Genomic DNA, 20,613 nt, shown 5'->3' with positions numbered 1-20,613 from the left:
AGGCTTTACTTGGCAAAAACACTAATTAAAACATAAAAAACACAATCATAACAGTAGCATAATTGTGAAAACACTCAAGAACAGAAAGAAAAAGGCAACAATAAAATTTGTTCATTGGGATGCCTCCCAACAAGCGTTATCGTTTTATGCCCCTAGCTAGGAATAATGCATAGACTCAAGTCTTATTATCTTTCTCCTTATTTTCCTTAGATGTGTTTTTGTTAGGAGATTCTGCAAAAATAACTTCAAACACATTATCCATAGAAACTTTAGCATTGTCAAGTTTCTTATCAACATATCCCCTATGATTTCCGGCAACAATTCAAGAATAGTGTTGATTAACATCATTGAAAACTTGTTGGATTATATCTAAAATGGGGCTTTCCTTTTTAAGATTCTCATTGAAAATTTGATTATTTCCAAGAAAGTGTCTCAACATATAATCACTATTATAAAGGATCTCATCTATCACCGGTGAGGGAGTCCTGGATTAGGGGGTCTTCGGGTAGCCGGACTATACCTTCAGCCGAACTCCAGGACTATGAAGATACAAGATTGAAGACTTCGTCCCGTGTCCGGATGGGACTTTCCTTGGTGTGGAAGGCAAGCTTGGCGATGTGGATATTCAAGATCTCCTACCATTGTAACCGACTTTGTGTAACCCTAACCCTCTCCGGTGTCTATATAAACTGGAGGGTTTTAGTCCGTAGGACAACTTCATCATACAACAGTCATATCATAGGCTAGCTTTTAGGGTTTAGCCTCCTTAATCTCGTGGTAGATCTACTGTTGTACTACCCATATCATCAATATTAATCAAGCAGGACGTAGGGTTTTACCTCCATCAAGAGGGCCCGAACCTGGGTAAAACATTGTGTCCCTTGTCTCCTGTTACCATCCGGCCTAGACGCACAGTTCGGGACCCCCTACCTGGGTTCAACCATGATGCAGTCCAGGGTGAGACTTTTCTCCCCGGACAGATCTTCATCTTCGGCAGCTTCGCACTACGGGCCAACTCGCTTGGTCACCTTGAGCAGATCGAAAGTTACACCCCTGGCCATCAGGTCAGGTTTGGAAGCCTAAACTACACGGCTGACATCCGCGGGGACTTGATCTTCGACGGATTCCAGCCACAGCCAAGCGTGCCGCACTGTCTCGATGGGCATGCTATAGCTCTGCCGCTTAACAGCTCCTTGGAGGCCGCACACGCATCGGTTCCAACCATTGATTCGGAGCCCACTGCGCCAATCGAGGATCAGCGGTTGGACGCTGCCTCAGGGGCTGCGATCTCAGAGACGATCGAGCTGAACTCCAGCCCCGCACTCTGCATGGCCCGTGACTCCGAGGAGCCGGATTCCTCTCTGAACTCCGAGCCCGCCGCGCCCCCGCCGATCGAATCCGATTGTGCGCCGATAATAGAGTTCACCGCCGCGGACATCTTTCAGCACTCGCCCTTCGGCGACATCCTGAATTCTCTAAAGTATCTCTCTTTATCAGGAGAGCCCTGGCCGGACTACGGTCAGCAAGGTTGGGATACGGACGATGAAGAAATTCAAAACCCACCAACCACCCACTTCGTAGCCACTGTCGACGACTTAACCAACATGCTTGACTTCGACTCCGAAGACATCGATGGCATGGACGACGATGCAGGAGACGAACAAGAACCAGCACCTGTAGGGCGTTGGAAGGCCACCTCGTCATATGACATATATATTGTGGACACTCCAAAGGATGGAGATGGCGATGGAATAGCGGTGGACGATACCTCTAAGAAACAGCCCAAGCGCCGGCGTCAGCGGCACCGCTCTAAATCCCGCCAAAGCAAAAATGGTGATTCCGGCACGGGAGATAATACTACTCCGGATAGTGCCGAAGAACACCCCCTCCAGCAAAATTTGGCACAGGAGGATAGAGAAACCAGCCCTCACGAGAGGGCGGCGGACCAAGAGGTTGAGGACGATAATTATACGCCTCCCTCCGAAGACGAGGCAAGCCTCGACGACGACGAGTTCGTCGTGCCAGAAGATCTTGCCGAACAAGAGCATTTTAAACGCAGGCTCATGGCCACGGCAAGCAGCCTCAAGAAAAAGCGGCAATAGCTTAGAGCTGATCAGGATTTGCTAGCTGACAGATGGACTAAAGTCCTTGTGGCCGAAGAGTATGAACTCGAACGCCCCTCCAACAGTTACCCAAAGAGCAGGCTGCTACCCCGACTAGAGGAGGAAGCACCTACATCATCAGCGCATGACATGGCCGACCGGCCACCTCGTGGCCGCGACAGAGAGGCCTCTTGGCCCTCCACTCAAGCCATGCCCCGGCACCGCGTCACGCATACTAAGGCACGGGAAAATGTGCTCGACCAATGTGACATCCTAGAGGACAAGGCAAGGCAAACAAGATCGATCTACAGATCGCGCAGGCGCCCCACGGCATGTGACGGTGATCGTCACTCCAGACGCAATGAATCCGGCCGGGCCGAACTCAACAGACAAAGCTCCTTTGAGCTGCGTCGTGATATAGCCCAATACAGAGGCGCCGCACACCCACTATGCTTCACAGATGAAGTAATGGATCATAAATTCCCTGAGGGCTTCAAACCCGTAAACATCGAATCGTACGATGGCACAACAAATCCTGCGGTATGGATCGAGGATTATCTCCTTCATATCCACATGGCCCACGGCGATGATCTACACGCCATCAAATACCTCCCACTCAAACTTAAGGGACCGGCCCGGCACTGGCTTAACAGCTTGCCAGCAAACTCAATCGGTTCTTGGGAGGACCTGGAAGCCGCATTCCTTGAAAACTTCCAGGGCACTTATGTGCGACCACCGGACGCTGATGACCTAAGCCACATAATTCAGCAGCCAGAAGAATCGGCCAGGCAATTTTGGACACGGTTCCTAACAAAGAAAAACCAGATAGTCGACTGTCCGGACGCAGAGGCCTTAGCGGCCTTCAAGCATAATATCCGTGACGAGTGGCTGGCCCGGCACCTGGGACAGGAAAAGCCGAAATCTATGGCAGCCCTCACGACGCTCGTGACCCGCTTTTGCGCAGGAGAAGACAGCTGGCTAGCTCGCAATAACAACTTAACCAAGAACACTGGTAATTCGAATACCAAGGACAAAAGTGACAGGTCGCGTCGGAACAAACAAAAGCGCCGCGTTAACAGCGACAGCAACGAGGATACGGCAGTTAATGCCGGATTCCGAGGCTACAAATCCGGTCAACGGAAACAGCCATTCAAAAGAAAAACTCAGGGCCCGTCCAGTTTGGACCGAATACTCGACCGCTTGTGCCAGATACATGGCACCCCCGAAAAGCCAGCCAATCACACCAACAGGGATTGTTGGGTGTTCAAGCAGGCAGGCAAGTTAAGAGCCGAAAACAAAGACAGGGGGCTGCATAGCGACGACGAGGAGGAGCCCAGGCCGCCGAACAACAGTGGACATAAGGGATTTCCCCTGCAATCGCGGACGGTGAACATGATATACGCAACCCACATCCCCAAGAGGGAGCGGAAGCGTGCGTTACGGGACGTATATGCGATGGAGCCGGTCGCCCCAAGGTTGAAACCATGGTCCTCCTGCCCGATCACCTTTGACCGAAGGGACCACCCCACTAGCATCCGTCATGGCGGCTTCGCCGCATTGGTTCTAGACCCAATCATTGACGGATTTTAGCTCACAAGAGTCCTCATGGACGGCGGCAGCAGCCTGAACCTGCTTTACCAGGAATAAAGTGCGAAAGATGGGCATAGATCCCTCGAGGATCAAGCCCACCAAAACGACCTTTAAAGGCGTCATACCAGGTGTAGAAGCCAACTGTACAGGCCCAGTTACACTGGAAGTGGTTTTCGGATCTCCGAATAACTTCCGAAGCAAGGAGTTATTCTTTGACATAGTCCCATTCCATAGTGGCTATCACGCACTGCTCGGGCGAACCGCATTCGCAAAATTCAATGCGGTACCGCACTATGCATACCTCAAGCTCAAGATGCCAGGCCCTAGAGGAGTAATCACGGTCAATGGGATCACTGAACGCTCCCTCCGAACGGAGGAGCACATGGCAGCGCTCGTAGCAGAAGTACAAAGCAGCCTCTCTAGGCAGTTCTCCAGTTCGGCCTTCAAAAAGCCGGACACTGTCAAGCGCGCCCGGAGTACCCTACAACAAGACCACCTGGCACGTTCCGAGCTAGCGTAGCAATGCGGCCCCAACCCTAGCCCTCGCGATATAGCGAAACCAGCGCTTCGCCTACATAACTACGCTCTTGAAATACCATGGGCACAGGGGAAGGGGCACTATCACGGCACACCCGAAATACGGCTTAAACCGCACCAGGGGCTGCCGGATTCCTTCTTTCTTTTTTTCTCTTACTCCCAGGACTCCATACGTCGGACGACCCATTCGGCAATTCAACTGCCGCACAAACGATGCAAGATCCAGGGAAGCAGACAAGCCACGCCACATTATGGAACTCCCAGGTGGTCTCTATTGTGAGTAGTATACCTGTTTTTTAATACAATTCCGCGGCTTGCCCCTGGCCAGGACATGTTAAATAGTCCAATTTATTTTGCTTATCGCACTATTTGTATCGTTCCGCTTTCATAGCAGCCTTTCTATAAACAATGCATAGCTTTTTGTCTATTTTTTGCATTACCCTCTTTTTATATATATGTTTATTAATAACATGCTGCATCCGTACACTGTGGTACGGCAAAATATGCCAAGGGCTTCAGTACCCATCAATATGGCATGAGAAGTCTGTCCACTTTCACAAGTGTGGCACCCCGAACTTATAGCACTATATGCATCGGCTCCGAATCATGATTTGGGTCAATAGTTGGGTTTGCCCGGCTCCTATGTTTTGGTGCCTTATGTTCCGCTATATCGGCTAAGGTAGCAGTAGGAGAACCACTGCGATTGTGCCCCAGTTGAGCTGGGCCGAGCACCTCAGTGGAGAAAGCTAAAACTGACTGTCATGATGAGGCGAGAGACCGGTCGCTGTTCGAGAGGTTTTTCGAGTCCTTAAAGGCTTATGCCGCTTCGAGCGAGGAACCGGCTTTGTCCGGCCAAGGCGTGGATAGCGCCCCAAACTCGTTCTTCCGAATACTAGGGGCTTCATCGAAATTTAAAATTATAGAGTTCTATGGCTAAGTGAGAGTGTTCAAGCATTATAGTCTGATTGCCTTGTTCGTTGTGCTGACCGCCTCCCTCGACGGACGCAATCATGGGAAAAAGAGCGCTCGGGTTTATCCCGAACACCCCAGCACTAGTGGCATGGGGGCAGAAGCCGACGACTGGCCATCTCTCAATTTTTTGATAAACGGCCACACAGAAAGTAATATTTTAAATTCAATCATTGCTTAGCGCATATGAACAAGTTTTCAGCGCACAGGATAACACGAGCGAGTTCATTCAAAAATTACATCCTTGGTACATTCATCCGCCACAAGGCGGGCACCAGCAGGAACATCCTTGTAATAGTTCTCGGGCTTGCGATGCTCCTTCCCCGGCGGCGGCCCGTCCTTCACAAGCTTCTCACCGTCCAGCTTACCCCAATGCACCTTTTCACAGGCAAGGGCCCTACGGGCACCTTCGATGCAGACGGAGCGCTTGATGACCTTGAGCCTTGGACAAGCCTCCACCAGCCGCCGCACCAGTCCGAAGTAGCTCCCAGGCAGGGCCTCTCTAGGCCACAGCCGAACTATGAAGCCCTTCATGGCCTGTTCGGCCGCCTTGTGGATCTCGACCAGCTGCTTCAGCTGGTCGCTCAAGGGCACAGGGTGTCCGGCCTCAGCATACTGAGACCAGAACACCTTCTCTGTCGAGCTGCCTTCCTCGGCTCGGTAGAATGTGGTGGCATCGGATACGCTATGTGGAAGATCTGCGAATGCCCCTGGAGAGGTCCGGATTCGGGTAAGTAACAAGTAGTTTACTTTTATATGTCTGCTTTGCATATAGAATACCTTACCCGCCGCTATCTTTTTCACCGCATCCAATTCCTGGAGGGCCTTCTGGGCTTCGGCCTTGGCAGATTTGGCAGTTTAAGGGCCGCAGCAAGCTCGGACGCTCGCGTCTTCAAGTCGAGCTCCAAACTCTCATGTTTTTGCATGAGAACCTGAAGCTCTTGCCGCACCTCGCCGACCTGCGCCTCAAATTTCTCCCGCTCGGCGCGCTCCGTGGCCGCTTTCTTCTCGGCCTCGGATAGCGCCTGCTTGAGGGTCGCCACCTCAGTTGTGGCCCCTACAATAAGAAGTATACTCCTATCATTTTTTGCAATTGTGCCTTCCTATACGCATTTTTTCTATAAGGTATTTCTTACCTTCTTTCTCCTCGAGCTGCCGTTTGGCAAGGCCGAGCTTTTGCTCGGTCCGCTCGAGGCCCTGCTTCAGGGTACCCACCTCCGCAGTCAGTGCGGCGGTGGCCAGCAGCGAAGCCTGCATACGTATATTGACTCCTTTTTAGTTAGACTCTTGCGATATTTCTATTCGGCTTTTTTTCCGAACGCCAAATAGAGCATCAAGGGCTACTGTCTATATGGTAATATTTTTACTTACCTCGAAGCCTGTTAGAAGGCTAGCACAAGCTTCAGTCAGTCCGCTTTTGGCGGATCAAACCTTCTGGACCACCGTACTCATGATGGCACGGTGCTCCTCGTCGATGGAGGCGCCCTTAAGCTCCTGCAGCAGACTGTCCAGCGCCTCCGGTTGGACGGAGGATGCCAGCTCAGTAGGCTTGCTCCTCTTGGCAGGAGTTCGCCTACCGTGGTCCGGAACCGTTGATGATTCCGGCGCAGTGTCCGGCTTAAAGCCGGACTTGGAGCCCAGGGGGTCTTGTCCCCTTCACTCCTGGAGTCCGGGAGGTCGCCTCGCGGCTCCTCCTGGAGCTTGTCACGATGCCACTTCGGCGTCATCCGCAGCACAGGGGGAAGCAGCGGGCGGAACTGAATTCACGTTCGATGAATCCAGGGAGCCGCTCGACGACTCGTCGAGCCCGTCCTTGGGCAGACTGCATGATTATATCCGACATTAGGGAAAGCTGTGCAAAAAAAGGAATATCACGAGTTACTCTAGTATCCGAACACTTACGATCTCACCGGACGCTTGGCCCTGTCCGGCCAGTCCTCTTCGCCCTCACCGGCGTCGGGGACGTAGTCCGGCGGTGGGGTTTTCCTCTTCTTGGACCCCTCGGCCTCACCTACTGGGGTGGCCTCCCTCTTCTTTCCTCCCCCCGCTGGAGGGGGGAGAGGTTTCTTCTTCCTCCTCCTCGTCTTCACGGGAGGAATGCGTCTCGGACTCATCGGACAACGAGTCTGACACCACCATATGCCGGGAACTCTTTCGAGTCCCCATGGCCTTCTTCTTCTTGGCCTTCTTCTCCCGCACCACATAAGGTGCCGGAACCAGCAGCTTCAATAGGAGAGCAGGGGCTGGGTCTTCGGGCAAGGGAGACGGATAGTTAATCTGTCCGGACTTCTCCTGCCAATCCTGTCAAAGGTGAGGGAGTTTAGATCCCGCATAGAGTCAAACTAGGAAAAAACTTAACATCCTGTAAAAAGATGGAAATATCTTACCTCGCCAGCAGGACGCTGCGAGTTGAATCCGCGGTCTTCGGAGGCGGATGTGGGAGCCTCGGCGCCTTTGGTTAGCCCCCTCCAGACATCTTCGTACGTCGTGTCGAAGAGCCTGCTCAGAGTTCGGTGCTGCCCGGGTTGAACTCCCACAAATTGAAGTCCCGTTCTTGACACGGAAGGATCTGGCGGACGAGCATGACCTGGATTACGTTGACAAGCTTGAGCTGCTTGTTCAGCAGGGACTGGATGCATTTTTGCAGTCCGATCAACTCTTCTTTGTCGCCCCACGAGAAGCTCGTCTCCTTCCAGGACGTGAGCCGCGTAGGGGGTCCGGATCGGAATTCAGGGGTTGCGATCCGCTTCACATCGCGTGGCTCGGTGATGTAAAACCACCCTGACTGCCACCCCTTTAAGGTCTCCACAAAGGAGCCCTCGAGCCATAGGACGTTGGCAACTTTGCCCACCATGGCACCTCCGCACTCCGCCTGGTTGCCGCGCACCACCTTTGGCTTGACGTTGAAGGTCTTGAGCCAGAGGCCGAAATGTGGGCGAATGCAGAGGAAAGCCTCGCACATGACGATAAACGCCGAGATATTGAAGATGAAGTTCGGGGCCAGATCATGGAAATCTAGGCCATAGTAGAACATGAGCCCGCGGACAAATGGGTGGAGAGGAAAACCCAGTCCGTGGAGGAAGTGGGGAAGAAATACCACCCTCTCATGGGGCCTTGCGGTGGGGAGAAGCTGCCCCTCCTCAGGAAGCCGGTGCGCAATGTCTTTGGACAAGTATCCGGCCTTCCTTAACCTTTTGACATGGCCCTCCGTGACGGAGGAGACCATCCACTTGCCTCCCGCTCCGGACATTGTTGGAGAGGGTTGAGGTAGGAAGTGCGGGCTTGGGCGCTAGAGCTCGGGTGCGCAGAAAATGGGTAGGCAAAGGAGGAAGAAGGCGTAGGTAAAAAGGTGGATCCTTATCCCCTTATATGGGCGGATGCGACTATGCGTCCCCGCCAGCCTAGTAAAACTCGCTTGCCTCCCAAGCTCCGTGATAAGTGGCGCGGTTGGGTTACCCACGTCCGTATTAACGAGAATCCCATATACAAAGGGGACACGATCTCTGCTTTGACAAGACGTGCCAAGGAAACCGCCTCACGAAACACGCTGAGGTGGAGAAGTGAAAACGATTCGAATAAAGGCTTGGCCGTAGTGTGATGTCACGCTGCGGAATACATCAGCAGATTAGATTTGTGTTAATATTATTATCTCTATGGCAATACGTGGAAGCTTATTTTGCAGAGCCGGACACTACTCTTGGTGTTTACAAACTTTTATGAAGAATTTGGAGGAGGAACCCGCCTTGCAATGCCGAAGACAATCTGCGTGCCGGACTCGTCATCATTGAAGCCTGGTTCAGGGGCTATTGAGGGAGTCCTGGATTAGGGGGTGTTCGGGTAGCCGGACTATACCTTCAGCCGAACTCCAGGACTATGAAGATACAAGATTAAAGACTTCGTCCCATGTTCGGATGGGACTTTCCTTGGCGTGGAAGGCAAGCTTGGCGATGTGGATATTCAAGATCTCCTACCATTGTAACCGACTTTGTGTAACCCTAACCCTCTCCGGTGTCTATATAAACCAGAGGGTTTTAGTCCGTAGGACAACTTCATCATACAACAATCATACCATAGGCTAGCTTTTAGGATTTAGCCTCCTTGATCTCGTGGTAGATCTACTCTTGTACTACCCATATCATCAATAATAATCAAGCAGGACGTAGGGTTTTACCTCCATAAAGAGGGCCCGAACCTGGGTAAAACATTGTGTCCCTTGTCTCCTGTTACCATCCGGCCTAGACGTACAGTTCGGGACCCCCTACCCAAGATCCGCCGGTTTTGACACCGGCAACCGTTTTCACGGTTCATACCATAAAAATCAAATATTCCCTAGCTTCCTATATTATGTAATCAAATTCGTTCATAAGAACATGGCTAGCCCGACTACTGCAGGATGCTTACTACTAGGAAAACGGTTTTTGACGACCACAATCTGCTGGTCGTAGTAGGCTCCGTCGTTGAAAGTATAATGACCACACACCTTTAGTGGTCGTTATTCTTGTAACAACGGGATGGTGTGTCATCTTTAATTCCAAGGCAATAACAACCACAATTGTAGCACTAATGGCCACTTTTGTCGTTGATAATAATGTTATCATGCTGGCCAAAGAATCATTACCGAGATCTCTCATCACACTTTAATATCCTTCAAAACCGCTTATATTTAGTATAACATTCTGTTTAGCGATCACTTTATGCAGCATCCAACATTTCAATATTAACATCCACATTAAGATAGAGACAAAAGAATTTGAATTTAAAGGATCATTGATGACCCACAAGTATAGGGGATCTATCGTAGTCCTTTCAATAAGTAAGAGTGTCGAACCCAATGAGGAGCAGAAGGAAATGATAAGCAGTTTTCAGCAAGGTATTCTCTGCAAGTACTGAAATAAGTGGTAACAGATAGATTTGTGACGGGATAAATTGTAAAGAGCAACAAGTAACAAAAGTAAATAAAGTGCAGCAAGGTGGCCCAATCCTTTTGTAGCAAAGGACAAGCCAGAACAAACTCTTATAATAGGAAAAATGCTCCCGAGGACACATGGGAATATCGTCAAGCTAGTTTTCATCACGTTCATATGATTCGCGTTCGATACTTTGATAATTTGATATGTGGGTGGATCGGTGCTTGGGTGCTGTTCTTACTTGAACAAGCATCCCACTTATGATTAACCTCTATTGCAAGCATCTGCAACTACAAAAAAGTATTAAGGTAAACCTAACCATAGCATGAAACATGTGGATCCAAATCAGCCCCTTTCGAAGCAACACATAAACTAGGGTTTAAGCTTCTGTCACTCTAGCAACCCATTATCTACTTATTACTTCCCAATGCCTTCCTCTAGGCCCAAATAAGGGTGAAGTGTTATGTAGTCGAGGTTCACATAACACCACTAGAGTCTAGACAACATACATCTTATCAAAATATCAAACGAATACCAAATTCACATGACTACTCATAGCAAGACTTCCCCCTTGTCCTTAGGAACAAACGTAATAACTCACAAAGCATATTCATGTTCATAATCAGAGGGGTAATAATATGCATATAGGATTTGAACATATGATCTTCCACCAAATAAACCAACTAGCATCAACTACAAGGAGTAATCAACACTACTAGCAACCTACTAGCACCAATCCTTGACTTTGAGACAAGAATTGGATACAAGAGATGAACTAGGGTTTGGAGATGAGATGGTGCTGGTGAAGATGTTGATGGAGATTGCCCTCTCCCGATGATGATTTCCCCCTACCGGAGGGAAGATCCCCGGCAGAACAGCTCTGCCGGAGCTCTAGATTGCATCCGCCAAGGTTCCGCCTCGTGGCGGCGGAGTCTCATCCCGAAAAGTTCTTTCCTATTTTTTTCTCATCGAAAGACTTCATATAGGAGAAGATGGGCGTCGGAGAGCCACCAGGGGGGCCACGAGGTAGGGGGTGCGCCCCCCACCCTCGTGAGCAGGGTGTGGGGCTCCTGGCCTTCATCTTTGGCGAGGATTTTTCTTTATTTGTTTTAAGATGTTCCGTGGAGTTTCAGGACTTTTGGAGTGGCGCAGAATAGTTCTCTAATATCTGCTCCTTTTCCAGCCCAGAATTCCAGCTGCCAGCATTCTCCCTCCTTATGTAAACCTTGTAAAATAAGAGAGAATAGCCATAAGTATTGTGACATAAAGTGAAATAACAGTCCATAATTCAATAAATATCGATATAAAAGCATGATGCAAAATGGACGTATCAACTCCCCCAAGCTTAGACCTCGCTTGTCCTCAAGCAAAAAGCCGATAACAATAAATATGTCCTCATGTTTAGAAGCAGAGGCGTCGATAAAAATAAAATACGGACATGAAGGCATCATGATTATTCTCATAACAGCAATGTATATAGATTTTGTTATATGATTACTTATATTCAAGTGATGATCTATTCACAATGCAAGAGTATAAATCATAAACCTTATTGGGCTCCAACAAACTATAATCTCAGTCATTGAAGCAATTGCAATTTATCATAACATCGGAAAGAGTGTATGTTAGAGCTAAAAAGCAAGTCCACATACTCAACTATCATTTAGTCCTCCATAATTGCTAACACTCATGCGATACTTGTGGTTACGGAGTTTTAATCGGACACAAAGAAAGATAGGGGCTTATAGTTTTGCCCCACAACCTTTTACCTCAAGGGTAATGTCAACAATAATGGTTCATGCTCCCCTACATCCAATTAGATATATATATATATCATGTTCTTTCCGATATGCTGAGCTTGCCAAAGGATAAAATGGAAAAGAAAAGGTGAAGATCACCATGACTCTTGCATAAGGTAGAAGATAACAATAAAGGATAGGCCCTTCGCAGAGGGAAGCAGAGGTTGCAATGCACTTATATGGTTCGATATATAAAATCTCAATGCGAAAGAATGTCACTTTATATTGCCCCTTGTGATATGAACCTTTATTATGCAGTCCGTCGCTTTTATTACTTCCACGTCACAAGATCGTATAAAGCTTATTTCTCCCACACCAATCAATCATACATATTTAGAGCAATTTTTATTGCTTTGCACCGATAACAACTTACTTGAAGGATCTTACTCAATCCATAGGTAGATATGGTGGACTCTCATGGCAAAACTGGTTTAAGGGTATTTGGAAGCACAAGTAGTATTTCTACTTGGTGTTGAGAATTTGGCTATCATGAGGGGGAAAGGCAAGCTCAACAAGTTAGAGGATCCATGACAACATACTTTATCTCAGATATAAGAAAGACATGACTCAATATGTTGTCTTCCTTGTCCAACATCAACTCTTTGGCATGTCATATTTTAATGAGTGTTCCCAATCATAAAAGATGTCAATGATAATATATCTATATGTGAAAACCTCTCTTTCCTTATTACTTCCTATTAATTGCAACAATGACCAAAGCTATGTCTGCCAACTCCCAACAACTTTTAATCATCATACTCTTTCCATGTGAAGTCATTACTCTCAATAAGATCAATATGAACTTTTTGTTTTCTTTTTATTCTTTTTCTCTTTCTTTTAGTCACCCAAGATCATGGCAAAATAATCAAGCCCTTGACTCAACACTAATCTTTATTATATATAGATCACGGACTCGATTACAAAGAGAGATCATAAAGCAAAACTCAAAACTAGATCATGCCATAAACTTTATTCTACTAGATCAAGATAGTACTAATAGGATCGAACTAAGAAAAACGGTAAAGATAGGAGTTGTGATTGTGATACGATACCGGGGCACCTCCCCCAAGCTTGGCAGTTGCCAAGGGGAGTGCCCATACCCATGTGATTATGTCTCCTTGGTTGGTGAAGAAGGTGGAGGTGTTGTTGATGATGTGGGCTTGTCATCCATCTTCCAAGGCATAGGTTCATCATCATAGAAGGATGATCGATTCTCCGGAATCCTCAAATCTGCAGCCAAACTCATTCTTTTGAATCTATATTCATACTCACAGTTTTGGTTTTGCAGGTCATAGATTTGGGCTTGGAGGTGCTCAATCTTCTCATATAGCTTGAAGATGGCCTCCTCGGTGTTCTTGGCATCCGACTTGTAGTTGTTAGTGAACTCCGCGAGCATCGTGAGGCTAGCATTGATTCCACGCTCCACCTTCCCCTGGCACTTGAAAATTTGTTGCTCCATTGCTTCGAGCCTCGTCTCCACGCTTCCGGTTCCCTTTGGTCCCTCAACATCACGGATGTGCAACAACCCATCACGCATCTCAATGGTTTGAGGGTGTCGCAGCACCTCCGCAAGGTAAGGGTTGATGACCTTCTCGAAGAACTTGTCCTTGGAAGCACTTGGGTACGTCACGATAATCTAGATCTATCAGAAAAACAGCTTGAAACAAAGACGGGATATTTTTGCGTGATACGGGAGTCAAAACCCCCGGGAGATTATATAATGAATTTTTATCGACCAAAATACGTATCGTGCAAGAAAACGGAGTCCGGAAGGCACACTAGGTGCTCACGGTAGGGGGCGCGCCCACCACCCTCGTGACACCCTCGTGTCCTTCCTGGACTGCTACTTATTTTTCTATTTTTCTAAATATTCCTAAACGGAGAAATATTGCCTTAAAATTGTTTTGGAGTCGGTTTTCTTACCGTACCACATACCTATTCCTTTTCTGAGTCTGGAACGTTCCGGAAACTGTCCCTTATGTATTCCTCTGGGGTTACCGTTTTAATAATATTGGTTTCAACATTTATGGGATTACGTGAGATATAATGTTTTATTCTTTGACCGTTTACCACCTTTGGATTTGTGCCCTCGAAGTTGTTGATTTTTATGGCACCGGAACAATAGACCTCTTCGATAACATAGGGGCCTTCCCATTTAGAGAGAAGTTTTCCTGCAAAAATTCTTAAACGAGAGTTGTATAGCAATACATAATCACCTACATTAAACTCACGCTTTTGTATCCTTTTGTCATGCCATCTTTTAACTTTTTCTTTAAACAACTTGGCATTTTCATAAGCTTGGGTTCTCCATTCATCAAGTGAGCTAATGTCAAATAACCTCTTCTCACCGGCAAGTTTAAAATCATAGTTGATCTCCTTAATAGCCAAATATGCCTTATGTTCTAGTTCGAGAGGTAAGTGACATGCTTTTCCATAAACCATTTTATACGGAGACATACCCATAGGATTTTTATATGCAGTTCTATAAGCCCATAATGCATCATCAAGTTTCTTGGACCAATTCTTTCTAGACCTATTAACAGTCTTTTGCAAAATTAATTTGATCTCTCTATTGCTCAACTCTACTTGACCACTAGACTGTGGGTGATAAGGAGATGCAATTCTATGATTAACATCATATTTAGCAAGCATTTTATGGAAAGCACCATGAATAAAGTGTGAACCACCATCCGTCATTAAATATCTAGGGACTCCAAATCTCGGGAAAATAACTTCCTTAAGCATTTTAATAGAAGTGTTATGATGAGCACTACTAGTTGGAATAGCTTCTACCCACTTAGTAACGTAATCAACATCAACTAAAATATGTGTGTATCCATTAGAGGCAGGAAAAGGTCCCATATAATCAAAGCCCCAAACATCAAATGGTTCAATAACAAGAGAATAATTCATAGGCATTTCTTGACGTCTACTAATATTACCAATTCTTTGACATTCATCACAAGAGAAGACAAACTTACGGGCATCCTTGAAGAGAGTAGGCCAATAAAAACCAGATTGCAATACCTTATGTGCAGTTCTATCTCCATCGTGGTGTCCTCCATAAGACTCGGAGTGACACTTGCGTAGGATCTGTTCCTGTTCATGCTCAGGTACACAATGTCTAATAACACCATCTACTCCTTCTTTATAAAGATGTGGTCATCCCAAAAGTAATGTCTTAAATCATAGAAAAACTTTTTCTTTTGCTGGTATGTGAAGCTAGGTGGTATAAACTTAGCAACAATTTAATTAGCATAATCAGCATACCATGCAGTACTACGAGAAGTACTTATAACATTTAATTGTTCATCAGGAAAGTTATCATTAATAGGTAGTGGGTCATCAAGAATATTTTCTAACCTAGACAAGTTGTCTGCAACGGGGTTCTCAGCTCCCTTTCTATCAACAATATGCAAATCAAATTCTTGTAGCAAGAGAACCCATGTAATAATTCTAGGTTTAGCATCTTTCTTTTCCATAAGATATTTAATAGCAGCATGATCAGTTTGAATAGTTACTTTAGAATCAACAATATAAGATCCGAACTTATCACAAGCGAATACAACTGCTAAAAGCTCTTTTTCAGTAGTAGCATAATTTCTTTGAGCATTGTCTAGAGTCTTACTAGCATAATGAATAACACTTAATTTCTTATCATCTCTTTGCCCTAGAACAGCACCTATAATCACTAGCATCACACATAATTTCAAAGGGTAGGTTCCAATCAGGTGGCTGAACAACAGGTGCAGTGACTAATGCTTTCTTAACTATTTCAAATGCTTCTACACAATCATCATCAAAGACAAATGGTATATCTTTTTGCAATAAATTAGTCAGAGGCCTAGAAAAATTTGAGAAGTCCTTAATGAACCTCCTGTAAAATCCGGGGTGACCAAGGAAACTTCTTATACCTTTGATGTCCTTGGGACATGGCATCTTTTCAATAGCATCAACCTTGGCTTTATCAACTTCAATACCTCTTCCAGAAACTTTGTGCCCCAAGACAATACCTTCATTAACCATAAAGTGGCACTTTTCCTAATTCAAGACAAGATTAGTTTCTTCACATCTCTGCAAAACTCGATCAAGATTGCTCAAGCAATCATCAAAAGAGGAACCACAGACGGAAAAGTCGTCCATGAAAACCTCACAAATCTTTCCACAAAAGTCAGAGAATATAGCCATCATGCATCTTTGAAAGGTAGCGGGTGCATTACATAAACCAAAAGGCATACGTCTATAATCAAAAGTACCAAAAGGGCATGTAAAAGTAGTCTTTGATTGATCTCTAGCCGACACAGGTATTTGAGAGAAACTGGAATAACCATCTAGAAAGCAATAGTGTGTATGTTTGCATAATCTTTCTAGCATTTGATCAATAAAAGGTAAGGGGTAATGATCTTTCTTAGTAGCTTTATTTAATTTGCGGAAATCAATTACCATCCTATAACCTGTGATAATTCTTTGTGGAATCAATTCATCTTTATCATTAGGAACAACAGTAATACCTCCCTTCTTAGGGACACAATGGACAGGACTCACCCACTCACTATCAGCAACGGGATAGATTATACCTGCCTCCAAAAGCTTGAGTATTTCTTTTCTTACCACTTCTTTCATTTTAGGATTCAGACGTCGTTGAGGATCACGAACTGGTTTGGCATCTTCTTCCAAATTTATTTTATGTTGACATAGAGTGGGACTAATGCCCTTAAGATCATCAAGAGTATATCCAATAGCAGCACGGTGCTTCTTTAGAGTTTTCAATAATCTTTCTTCTTCATTCTCTGAAAGTTTAGCACTAATAATAACAAGATATATCTTCTTTTCATCAAGATAAGCATATTTAAGATTATCAGGCAAAGGTTTAAGCTCAAACACGGGATCACCCTTGGGTGGAGGAGGATCCCATAAAATTTCAACTGGCAAATTGTGTTGCAGAATAGGTTCCTGTTTAAAGAATACTTCATCTATTTCCCTTCTTTCATTCATGAACATATCATTTTCATGGTCTAGGAAATAGTGTTCTAAAGGATCACTAGGAGGTACGGCAATAGAAGCAAGACCAATAATTTCATCCTTACTAGGTAATTCTTCCTCAGGATGTTGTTTACTAAATTTATAAAAATTAAACTCATGAACCATATCATCCAAGCCAACAGTAACAACATTCTTAGTGCAATCTATGGTAGCATTGACAGTATTTAAGAAGGGTCTACCAAATATAATGGGACAAAAGCTATCTTGCAGAGAAGTAAGAACAAGAAAATCAGAAGGATATTTAGTATTCCCACACAAGACTTCAACATCTCTAACAATTCCAATTGGTGAAATAGTATCTCTATTGGCAAGTTTAATTGTGACATCAATACCTTCTAACTCAGCAGGTGCAATTTCATTCTTAATTTCTTCGTATAAAGTATGAGGTATAACACTAGCACTAGCACCCGTATCACATAAGCCATGATAACAATGATTTCCTATTTTAACAGAAATAACAGGCACGCCTACCACAGGTCTATGTTTATCTTTATCACAAGGTTTATCAATTCTAGCAGTTTCACCTTCGAACTGAATAACATGGCCATCAATATTATAAGACAAGAGATCTTTAACAATAGCAATATTAGGTTCTACTTTAACTTGATCAGGAGGTGTATAAGTTCTAATATTGCTTTTACGAATGACAGTTGAAGCTTTAGCATGATCCTTTATTCTAACAGGGAAAGGTGGTTTCTCAATATAAGAAGTAGGAACAATAGGATCATTATAAGTGACAGTCTTTTCTTCAACTTAATAGGTGCAACTACTTTTACTTCTATGGGAGGATGATATTTAAACCACTTCTCCTTAGGGAGATCAACATAAGTAGCAAAAGATTCACAGAAAGAAGCTACTATCTCAGAGTCAAGTTCATATTTAGTGCTAAACTTACGGAAAATATCGGTGTCCATAAAAGATTTAACACAATCAAACTTAGGTGTCATACCTGACTCCTTACCTTCATCGAGGTCCCAATCTTCAGAGTTGTGTTTAATTCTATCCAATAAATTCCATCTGAATTCAATAGTCTTCATCATAAAAGAGCCAGCATAAGAAGTATCGAGCATGGTGCGATTGTTATCAGAAAGCCGAGCATATAGATTTTGAATAATCATTTTTCTTGAGAGCTCGTGATTGGCTCATGAATATAACATTGATTTAAGCCTCCCCCAAGCTGGAGCAATGCTTTCTCCTTCGCGAGGCCAGAAATTATATATACAATTGTGATCATGATGAACAAGATGCATAGGGTAATACTTTTGATGAAATTCCAACTTCAATCTTTTATAGTCCCAGAATCCCATATCATCACATAGCCTATACCATATCAATGTGTCTCCCTTCAAAGATAAAGGGAAGACCTTCTTCTTAGCAACATCATCGGGTATACCTGCAAGCTTAAATAATCCACAAACTTCATCCACATATATTAAGTGTTCATCAGGATGCTTTGTTCCATCTCCTGTAAAAGGGTTAGCTAGCAGTTTTTCCATCATACCCGAAGGAAATTCAAAAGGAGTTTCGTTTTCAATAGGTTCAGTAGGTTGAGGAGCAACTGTTTGCTCTACTGGACGGGGTGACGATACCCCGAACAAGCCCCTCAGAGAATTACTTTCCATAGTAACAAGTGACAATAAATTTCAGCACACTATATAAATTTTTCCTTACCAAATTCCACCAACCAAAGGCGCTACACTCCTCGGCAACGGCGCCAGAAAAGAGTCTTGATGACCCAAAAGTATAGAGGATCTATCGTAGTCCTTTCGATAAGTAAGAGTGTCGAACCCAACGAGGAGCAGAAGGAAATGATAAGTGGTTTTCAGCAAGGTATTCTCTGCAAGTACTGAAATAAGTGGTAACAGATAGTTTTGTGACAGGATATATTGTAACGAGCAACAAGTAACAAAAGTAAATAAAGTGCAGCAAGGTGGCCCAATCCTTTTGTAGCAAAGGACAAGCCGTAACAAACTCTTATAATAGGAAAAACGCTCCCGAGGACACATGGGAATATCATCAAGCTAGTTTTCATCACATTCATATGATTCGCGTTTGATACTTTGATAATTTGATATGTGGGTGGACCGGTGCTTGGGTGCTGTTCTTACTTGAACAAGCATCCCACTTATGATTAACCTCTATTGCAGGCATCCACAACTACAACAAAAGTATTAAGGTAAACCTAACCACAACATGACACATGTGGATCCAAATCAGCTCCTTACGAAGCAACGCATAAACTAGGGTTTAAGCTTCTCTCACTCTAGCAACCCATCGTCTACTTATTACTTTCCAATGCCTTCCTCTAGGCCCAAATAATGGTGAAGTGTTATGTAGTCGATGTTCACATAACACCACTAGAGGCTAGACAACATACATCTTATCAAAATATCAAATGAATACCTAATTCACATGACTACTCATAGCAAGACTTCTCCCCTGTCCTTAGGAACGAACATCATTACTCACAAAGCATATTCATGTTCATAATCGGAGGGGTAATAATATGCATATAGGATCTGAACATATGATCTTCCACCAAATAAACCAACTAACATCAACTACAAGGAGTAATCAACACTACTAGCAACCTACTAGCACCAATCCCGGACTTTGAGACAAGAATTGGATACAAGAGATGAACTAGGGTTTGGAGATGAGATGGTGCTAGTGAAGATGTTGATGGAGATTGCCCTCTCCCAATGAGAGGACCGTTGGTGATGACGATGGTGATGATTTCCCCCTCCCAGAGGGAAGTATCCCCGGCAAAACAGCTCTGCCAGAGCTCTAGATTGGATCCGCCAAGGTTCCACCTTGTAGCGGCGGAGTCTCGTACCGAAAAGTTCCTTCCTATTTTTTTCTCATCGAAAGACTTCATATAGGAGAAGATGGGCGTCGGAGAGCCACCAGGGGGCCCACGAGGTAGGGGGCGCGCCCTAGGGGGGGCGCCCCCCACCCTCGTGAGTAGGGTGTGGGCGCCCTGGCCTTCATCTTTGGCGAGGATTTTTCTTTATTTGTTTTAGGATGTTCCGTGGAGTTTCAGGACATTTGGAGTTGCGCAAAATAGTTCTCTAATATTTGCTCCTTTTCCAGCCCAAAATTCCAGCTGCCGGCATTCTCCCTCCTTATGTAAACACTACTAGGGAAAAGCCTATACACAGAATTTTACCAGTAGCGCTGTACAAAATCAAGCGCTGCTGCTACTTAGTAGCACCGCGCGTAAATAAACCGCGCTACTGCTATGACTTTAGCAGTAGCGCGTACTAGCGAAAAGCGCTGCTTCTACGTTTGAACTGGGCGCACATGGCTAGCCAAACCTAGCAGTAGCGCGTATAATGGCCCAGCGCTACTGCTAATCGTTATAGCTGCAGCGTGTATTCTAGAACGCGTTGTAGCTAACGTAGCAGCAGCGCCCTTTCTGGAACGCGCTACTAGTACTTCTGACTTAACCACGCGGTTCGTCCTTCCCCACGGCCACTTCATCCCCCAAATCAACTCCACTCTCGCCGCCGCCGTCGCCGCTCGGCCGCCGCGCGCTCTCCCCACGCCTCCACCGACCCCAGATTCAACGTTGGCCCCGCCCCCGACCTCAGCACTGCCCGGGACGCCGCCCCCGACCCCGACCTCAACGCCGCCTCGGACGCCGCCCCCGCCCCTCCGACCTCA

This window comes from Triticum urartu, chromosome 5A, assembly GCF_056163025.1.
Source record: "Triticum urartu cultivar PI428250 chromosome 5A, HENAU_Tu73, whole genome shotgun sequence".
Classification (NCBI taxonomy): Eukaryota; Viridiplantae; Streptophyta; class Magnoliopsida; order Poales; family Poaceae; genus Triticum; species Triticum urartu.
This window is presented reverse-complemented; position numbering follows the sequence as displayed.